Below are 8700 nucleotides of genomic sequence, written 5' to 3' on the forward strand. Positions count from 1 at the left end.
AGAAAAAAAAAATGAAAACCTGCCAGTGGAACCTGCATCTCTGGGATGGAGGTAAAGGTAAGTAGGAAAATGAGGAAGGTACTATGCAAGGACTGGCAGTGGGGTTTGTTGGGTTATTTCCATTCACCCTGAATTGTTGGGGGCATTAATCTTCCACATCCTTAGAGCTGATCCAGACACTGCATCTGATGTTTTCCCATGTCCTAATCCCCCAGAACACCTGCAAGAAGTCAAGTGAAACGAGGTAGAACACAAATCCCGTTCTCATTTTTAAAAGCACAGACAGTTAAAAGATAATATAAGGAGGACATTCTACACAGATCACAAGAAGGAACCTTCAGTTCAAAACAAATACAGGTTGCTCACTGTTATTGCCTATGTGCAAGTACCTACTTTGGGCACAGTAACTTTTCAGGTTCCACCAACAATATGGACAAAAGGTCTCAATTCAAAACCCTGAACCCTGAAAAGGAAGTCACTTTTGAGACACCATGGGATTTCCGAAACACCTGCATCATGGTTTCAAATATAACACAAATCTCCAGGGAAGCTGTGGCTGAATCAAAAGGTCCACACGGGATCTACATTTCAACAACAGAATCATGCCCTAAATAGTTGGTTCTATTTGTATCAACAACTCATGTAGACAATTACTGACTAAAAATTACATTTCAGTCTTCTAGTCCAGAACTAGTTCCCATATGTAAGGTTTGAACTGAAACATAAGACCTTGCAACCTGGCAGACCATCTAGCCTGATGCCTTGTGGAGGCTGACCTAGAACAGAGACTAGATGGAGTTAAAGTAGGTATTTATTAGGAGGCCTCAATGGGCACCTTGGGCAGTACAAGAGCCCAGCCAGTGCTACACCCAGGATGAACCCGAAATGGACAACTGGTCACGGGGTCTCACACTTTTATAAGTTCAGGTCCATTTGCATATTGGAGTTAATTGTCCAGTTATAGCTTTAGCTTATGAAGTCTTGTCCTTCTTGTCTTTCTCTCTTCATTCCACCATTGTTTATGTTCTTGGGCCTGAAATTCTGATCGGTTGTCCTTGGTCCTAAGCTAGGAAAGGAATTGTTTTGTCTAGCTACTCTGTGAAGAGAGCTTACCACCCCTAAATATGAAGCTCAGACCAACACACTAAAGCAGTACAGAATCTGAAAAATATAAAAGCTAAAAGCTATGGTATCAAGACCATCTAGAGAGCCAGACAGAGGTATTTATCCTTTTGAGATGTCTTCAGATGCCTCACTTGTATCTAAGGTGCCTCTCCACAAGACCAGGACCTTGCTACAGGTTCTGTATCATCATTGCCAGTCCATGCAGATGCCATGAATCCCCAAAATGCCTCAGAGAGCAGTGAATACCTTTGTACAGGTAACCAAATAAAGATTCTAATAAACTTGATTCAATCCAGTTGAGATAAATGTCTGCCCATGGAAGCAGCAGCAGTCAGTTTTCCAGAACAGATGCTAGACTCAAACATAGTCTTCAACAGGATGTAGATATAGCTGAAACATCTCCCCCCCTGAGTGAGAGCTCTAACTCTTACCTGTGGTTTCCAGTCTGGAAGACCTATGAATCCTTCTTAAGAAGTAAAATAAAAAATATGACTAGGAATAATGGGCATATATAGAGCAAACTTCACAGCAAACTACTTATAAGAGATTTATTTTATGTTGTACGACTCACACCTCTAATGCAAATTTTTATGTGTCCACTAACAAAAAGAAATTGAACGCCATTTCCTTAAGCTGTCATAAAGAGAGAGACACCTTCAGCTGCTTTTCCTTCCTGAATAAGAAAGCTGGAGGAGACTTAAGCCTAATGTGTGAATCCTAGCCTCACTGCTGCCTCAGGGAGACACTTGTGTGCTGCTTCTCTGCAAATTCCTGACCGACTGGGTTAGCTGATCCCTTGCTCAGAGGCAGCAGTTGTTATCAATCCCATCACATATGTCTAATGCCTATTCTGCATTGTAGAAGTGACTTTGGCATCTATGATAGAATGGTAAAAACTTTGAATGATGATTCTCAATAGAAAACTTTTTTTTTGCCTGTCTTCATTTCCCAAGCTGCTACAGGCCAGCAAAAGAGAAAGATAGAAAACTACCTAATAACTTTTAATCTTCTAAATTTTTGTATTTCTTAGTAATAAAGTAACAAAGAAGAGAATTTTTAATTTTAACATCATTGTAATGTATCCATTTAATTTAATAAGCTAAAATACATACTAATTTGAGAGATTATACTGGGCAACACATAAGGTTTTTTTATAGGGAAGGGACGCATTTTAAATTATGTTCAAAGAAGTTGTTCATTTTATTAATTTTATTTTTCATGCAATGTTTTGTGACTAACATCCAACATATTCACACACATGTACCCACACACCAGGTGTCTGTTTGGAAGTTCTGCTTTAAAGAGAAGAGTCAGTATCTTCAAATTTGTCAACTTCTGCTCGCACAGATGGTCACGTGCCTTGCTCATTCTCTGCTGCCTCATGTTCTTGCAGCTCTTGCACCTGGGTTGGGGCAACTCCTGCTATCAACACAGGCTATTGGATAAAAAAATTAAGAGCTGCCCTGCTGAGAAGGACTTGGAGGTGCGGGTGGATAAGCTGGACATGACCCAGCCATGGGCACTCACAGCCCAGAGAGCCAAACGTGTCCTGGGCTGCATCCAAAGCAGCGTGGCCGGCAGGGCCGGGGAGGGGATTCTGCCCCTCTGCCCTGCTCAGGTGAGACCTCACATGGAGCACTGCATCCAGCTCTGGGGTCCCAGCACAGGAAAGACATGGATCTGCTGGAGCAAGTCCAGATGAGGGACACCAAGATGATTGGAGGGACCCTTTGCAAGGGGAAAGGCTGAGACCAAAGCCTGAAAGCCTAGAAAAGAGAAGGCTTCAGAGTGACCTAATTGCAGCCTTCCAGTACAAAGGGAGCCCACAAGAAAGATAGAGAGGGAGTTTTTACAAGGGTATGTAGTTACAGGAAGAGGGAGGAATGGCTTTAAACTGAGAGTAGGTTTAGAAATTAGGAGGATATTCTTTAATGTGAGGGTGGTGAGGCACTGGAACATGTTGCTCAGAGAAGTTGTAGTTGCCCCATTCTCATGAGTATTCAAGGTCAGGTTGGATGGAGCTCTGAGCAACCTGATCTAGGGAAAGGTTCTTCTTTTTTACTACACAACTAAAAACAGGACTCAAAAATGGGTTTTTCATTTATAAAAAGTAATATCTCAAAGGATAAAATTGGATCCATTTAACTTCTGATTCTGAACCCCATATCATAAAAAGATTAGCAAATACACCACAGCACTGTGAAAATCAACACCTAGATATTCTAATCTTATCTTCAGAACTAGAGAAAACCAAATTTTTTCAGAAAAAAATAGTTATATGGCATTCATGTATACACATCCACTCCTTTAGAATTGTTTCATAGCTTTTGCCACATACTAGTTTTACCCTAGTTTATTTGAATATTTCCTCAATCCTCAGATTACCTCAGAAAAGTACCATTACTTAAGATTACTGCCTCATTTTCATACACCACGTTACCAGAATTCCTGAATAATACACAGGTAGCCACAGTTTATTTTCCAGTTAACATGGTTTTTTATAACCTATTGATCTTGATAGCTTTCCTGACTTGAAGAAAGTAAGATTGTCAGAATTTGGGAAAGAAGATTAGGAAAATCTATCATATGTATTACCAGTATGGTCTTCATTTGTCAGTGAAGGGTACTTCTTCTCATGCAGAAGACAGAAATAGATGCAGCATACTGATGCTAGCATTGTGATGTGTATAGAGGTACTCTCCTGCTCTGGAATGTTAGAAGCTTATTAACGTTTTATAGTCTTTCTTTCCAAGGACATATCATGAAATAGGCTGTAATTAATTCAGCATGAACATTCAGAAATGAAACAATTCAAAGTCAGGAAATGCAAGTGAAAAAAAGGTTGAAAAGCCTTTCTGCTTTCGTTTTGATGCCAGTAGAAAGATATATTAGACCCTAGATTGTTCAGTTTATTTTTGCACTTAGTTTCATGGATTGTAATTGAAATTCTCATGAGAGAAAGGCAAATGCATTTGGCCCAGTGTGTTTTTGAATAGAGTATTGTGAGAAAATGATACAGATACTTAACTGCATCTCTGAGTTCTTTATAAAGATATAATTTTCCACATATATCAAATTTCATGCATATTGACTGTCTCTAGACAATTTAGAGAAAGCCAGTTTGATTTAGAATGCTTTATTTTGACTTTGTGTTCCTTTTTAGGTTTGACTTGGTAGAACACAGGCTTTTTTGGCAATTGTTACTTCTAACGCGATATCATCCTAATTTTTACAGCTCATGTGGTCAAGTCTACGCAGCCAGCACTTTACCATTACAGTATTATAGTTTTATAATGATACATGGACAAATGCACAAACACTCAAAAAAAATGAAGCAATAATTATCACTATGAAAAGCTGGTTTTATCTTTGTGCTGAACTGCTCCAATAGAAGCAAACAAATGAATTCATCTCAGCCAAGGGTACTTCAATCATTCTAAGATGCTAAAGACATAAAAACCTCTTTATTTTTTTCCCTACAGTTCAAAATGGATAAATGTATCTTGTTCTGAAACATCACATTTCTGTCCCAAAAGTATCCTTAACATCATCCAGGATGGACAGCATTTAGCTCTGGCTTCAAACCAAGTAATAAAATATTTTATGATTTGCAAGGTGTAGAAATGAGAATTAACAAGACTCTTTCAGCTTCCAGAAAGAATACAAAGGTTTACAGTCCAAGTCAATATACAGCTATTAGCATTAATTATTGATGTGATTAATATTAATGTTACTTATTATGAAGCGGTGTTTGAGTAATTTTTAGATGTCTATAACCATTATGAATTCCACCTTTTGTCCTTCACACCTATTTATAACTAGACCCTTAGCATTCCAGCAGACTTATCTAAGAAGCAGAAAATATTATCTTCAAAATTTAAAATTAGCTGTAGATTAATTCTCCTGAATACAATGATATAAGGTGATCCTAAATCAATTTCCATCTATTTGGGAAGACCCCCCTTTGAATTTTCCACCTTCTGTTTAATTTCACATGAATCTGGCATGGTCTTTCAGGGTCTAAATATCCAAGTATTGCCTTTGATTAACTAATTAGGAAGATACTGGAGGTAATTAACCACACATCAGTTACTTTATGTTTTCTGCCGGTGTATAAATCTCTTCCCTCTATAATTTTAATTTACTTTGAAGCAGGCTTCTAATCAGTTAAGAAAGCTTCCTCATACTGACTGTGGGTAGACAGTATGCAGTCAGACCACTGTGCAGGATTTGCCAACTCAAGAGTTATATTCAAGATATTACAGGCAAACAGTCACCCTCCATCTCCCCATGGGAAATGCCTTTTCATAATCTCATGCAACATAATTTCAGGCAGTTTAGGCATCTAGGAAGTGCCAGATGCTCTAGATTGACAGGACATGACTGAAGGTCCAGTGGAAAAAAAACAATTTTTGTAAAATGAGATAGAAAAAGGAGCTACAATACAAAACTGTGCCCCAAACCCATTTGTGCCCAAGAAAAATAGTGATAGCAGATTCAGTAAATGAACAGTATGTGCCTGTTTGGATTGTAGAGTTACAAGGAAAACTTCAGTTACTGGAAAATGTTATTTTCACTTGTAACCTGATATTTGAATAAACAAAATAAATGCCTATTTCATGCATTATAGCTGGTCAAAAGGTTGCTCAGATGTTTGCACTAGAGAAAATTCTCAATTGGTATAACTAAAGCACTTTGACTATACATTGCTAATGTTACTTCAGATGCCCAATTTCTCCAAATAAAGAATATTTAGTAGCATACAGTCCTCATCCTAAACAAGTCCTGAGAACTTATGGCTTACCTCTCAACCTCACTCCCACTCACACAAAAACAAAACACCTCATTCCAAGGGACAAGAAGAACAGCAATTAAAAGTGAAGTTGTCCATCAGGATGCACTATTTGTATCTCCCCTCATGAGGACACACTGAACCACCAGCACAAGTGCTGTTCGCCTGACTTCTCAGCACCAGTTGTAAAACCCAGACTCCCAATGTGCCCTGCTAGAACTCTCTGTTCTCTTTGCTATTAACCATGGATCATGGCTTAATGGTGAGTCACAGAAGGTCCAAAGTGAAGGGAAGAAGAAGTCATAGAGGAATACACTTTGAAAGTTTCTCTGTGGTTTTTTGTGTACTTGCTGTTCAGTGTTTCAAATTTCCCTGGACGAAGTGCTGTGGTTCTGAGAATGGGGCTGAAGTGCTGCTACAGTTAGAAGATTATTTTCTTTTTAACAGCATAAGACCTTTACTTTTTACTTTTTAGGAAAAAAAAATCTGATTGAAAAGATTATAAAATTTTAATGTTGTCCCCTTGTTCTAAATTTCCAGTGGCAAACAGTATTTACATTTTTAGAAGACCAATTTCATAATGACATTAATTTATTTAGTCTTAGACATTTTGTTACAGTTCTTAATAATTTTATTCATCATTAGTTTTAAAAGACCTCAATAAATTATATAAAAGGAAACTAAACAGCAAAGAAAAATTCTAAGAAGCCCTGCCTGAGTGAGACACAGCAGCTTTTAAAGAGAACCTGCCCATTCAGGACTGCATGCCCGTTTGGCAATCTTTGAAACAGAAGGTTAAGCTGTCAGACCCAGATTAATGTTTTAGTTAAATCCTCTGATCCTCACTACTAATAAAATTTTGTTTGGAGCAAATAAAGATACAAACGTACCACAAGTGGTATTACTCCAACTTTGCCACTTGAGGGCAGTCATTTCGTGTCCTGTAATAAAAAGGTAATTTAGCAGCAATTTCCCACGCTGGCGCTCGGGCTGTTCTGAGCCAAGCTCTGCCATTGATACTCGGAAACTGAAAACAAACACAAATTACCTCTTACTGAATAGCTAATTTGATCTGAAATTCATCTCAGTCAAACTTCGGGAGAGAAAGCTAATAAGCTGTGGCAGAATCCACAATCATGGGATAAGTGCTCAAATGAGAATGCAAAAAAGGAACAATTTAAAGGCCACCAAGACAAATTCAATGGTTTCAGTCAACTGGGCCTTAAAAAGATTTGTCCTGAAGTATGTAATGCACTTAAAAGCAAATATAAGTGCCTTATATCACATTTACACTGCAAGCAAATCCTGAAGGATTTGCCCTGAAGCAACCTCAGCATCGTTAGCAGTTGTGGTTGAGCAAAATGAATAGAAGATGGGTGACATTACTGAAAAAAGAGAGAAGTGAAAAACATGTGGGAGATCTTGAGAGCAGGTCAGAATAAGGAGAGGCCAAATTATTGTAGATTAGCCATCTCAATTCAGAACTATAAAAAACTGACAAGCAATAAAGAAATTTGTAAGCTCTTGAAAAGCAAAAAGGAAAGGAGAAAGTGCCAATCTAGGCTGCCTAGATAAAAACCTTGTCACAGCAACTTAATAGTCATCCATGATAGAGTCTCATGAAACAAGAAAGGAGAACTGAGTGTAATATATATCTTGGCCTTTTTCACATCAACAATAGCTCAGATAGCTGTAGTGAAAAAACGTGAAATCTTGATTTACCTAAAGACATAGTCTAGCAAAAACATACCTGAAAATATGTGCATTAAAAAAAGTTAACAAATAATTTACAGTTTCAACAGTAGGATACATTTTGGATTTCTCATTGATTCTGCCACTGCATTCAACCAACACTCCTGCTCTGCTCTCATTTAAAAGTACCCTCCAGCCACTGTCTCGCAGAGTTAATTCAAACACATGATTGTCCTGAATTACTCTGTAAGGCCCACACTCTATGCTCTCAGCTTCTTTTTCAAAATGTGTTTCTGCATATTCTTAGATTCATTCATCCACACAAAATAATCCTTTTAGCCTAGATGCTCTTGCTCTCTCTGCATTACAATCCCCACAAATCTTGCATATCTTGCCAGAGAGTTGAACACATGCCATTTGCTATGAACCCATATTATGTAACTTAAATTCTGTATACTTTTACATTGACATACTCATTTAAATTAAAGGGCTTCTTTCTGTTTTCTATTTTTTTTTAATTTTCAGTGGAAAGATACATTGTTTTGCAAGACAGCCAAAGCAATTTTTAAAGCAAACTCAGGTTTTGCAGCCATTAATGGACTGCTCTTTTTGCACAAACTTCTTCACACCGTGAGTGTGAAACACTTCTATGTGCTCTGTGACAAATGCAAACTACATATGTATCCAGGGAGGACAGTGCTTGGATTCCATAATTTTCTCTATAATGAAGCTACTGCAAAGGCCCTATTGACACCTCCTATTGCCCACAAGAAGGCAGCAATAGGAGGTGAATGTGTATGACAGACTCCTTCATGTCAGTGTCAATAACTGCTCTGAACTTTGATTCTTACTGTAGCTTAAAAAGTGTGAATTCAGTTCCACTGATGGCAAAACTGATATTTCAACAGAAGAGTGGTAATAAATTTTACTAAAATATTAATATTGTGCTGGAAAGACAAATGCTTTTCTTATTACACGGAATCCAGATTCTACAATATGAATCAGACTATAGTGAAGATGTTTTGGTTTTTAGTTCTTAAATGACCTTCAGAAAATCTCTTGAAAGAACAAAAGAAAGCTTGTGTGAGTGC

Source organism: Camarhynchus parvulus, chromosome 2, assembly GCF_901933205.1.
Source record: "Camarhynchus parvulus chromosome 2, STF_HiC, whole genome shotgun sequence".
Taxonomy (NCBI): domain Eukaryota; kingdom Metazoa; phylum Chordata; class Aves; order Passeriformes; family Thraupidae; genus Camarhynchus; species Camarhynchus parvulus.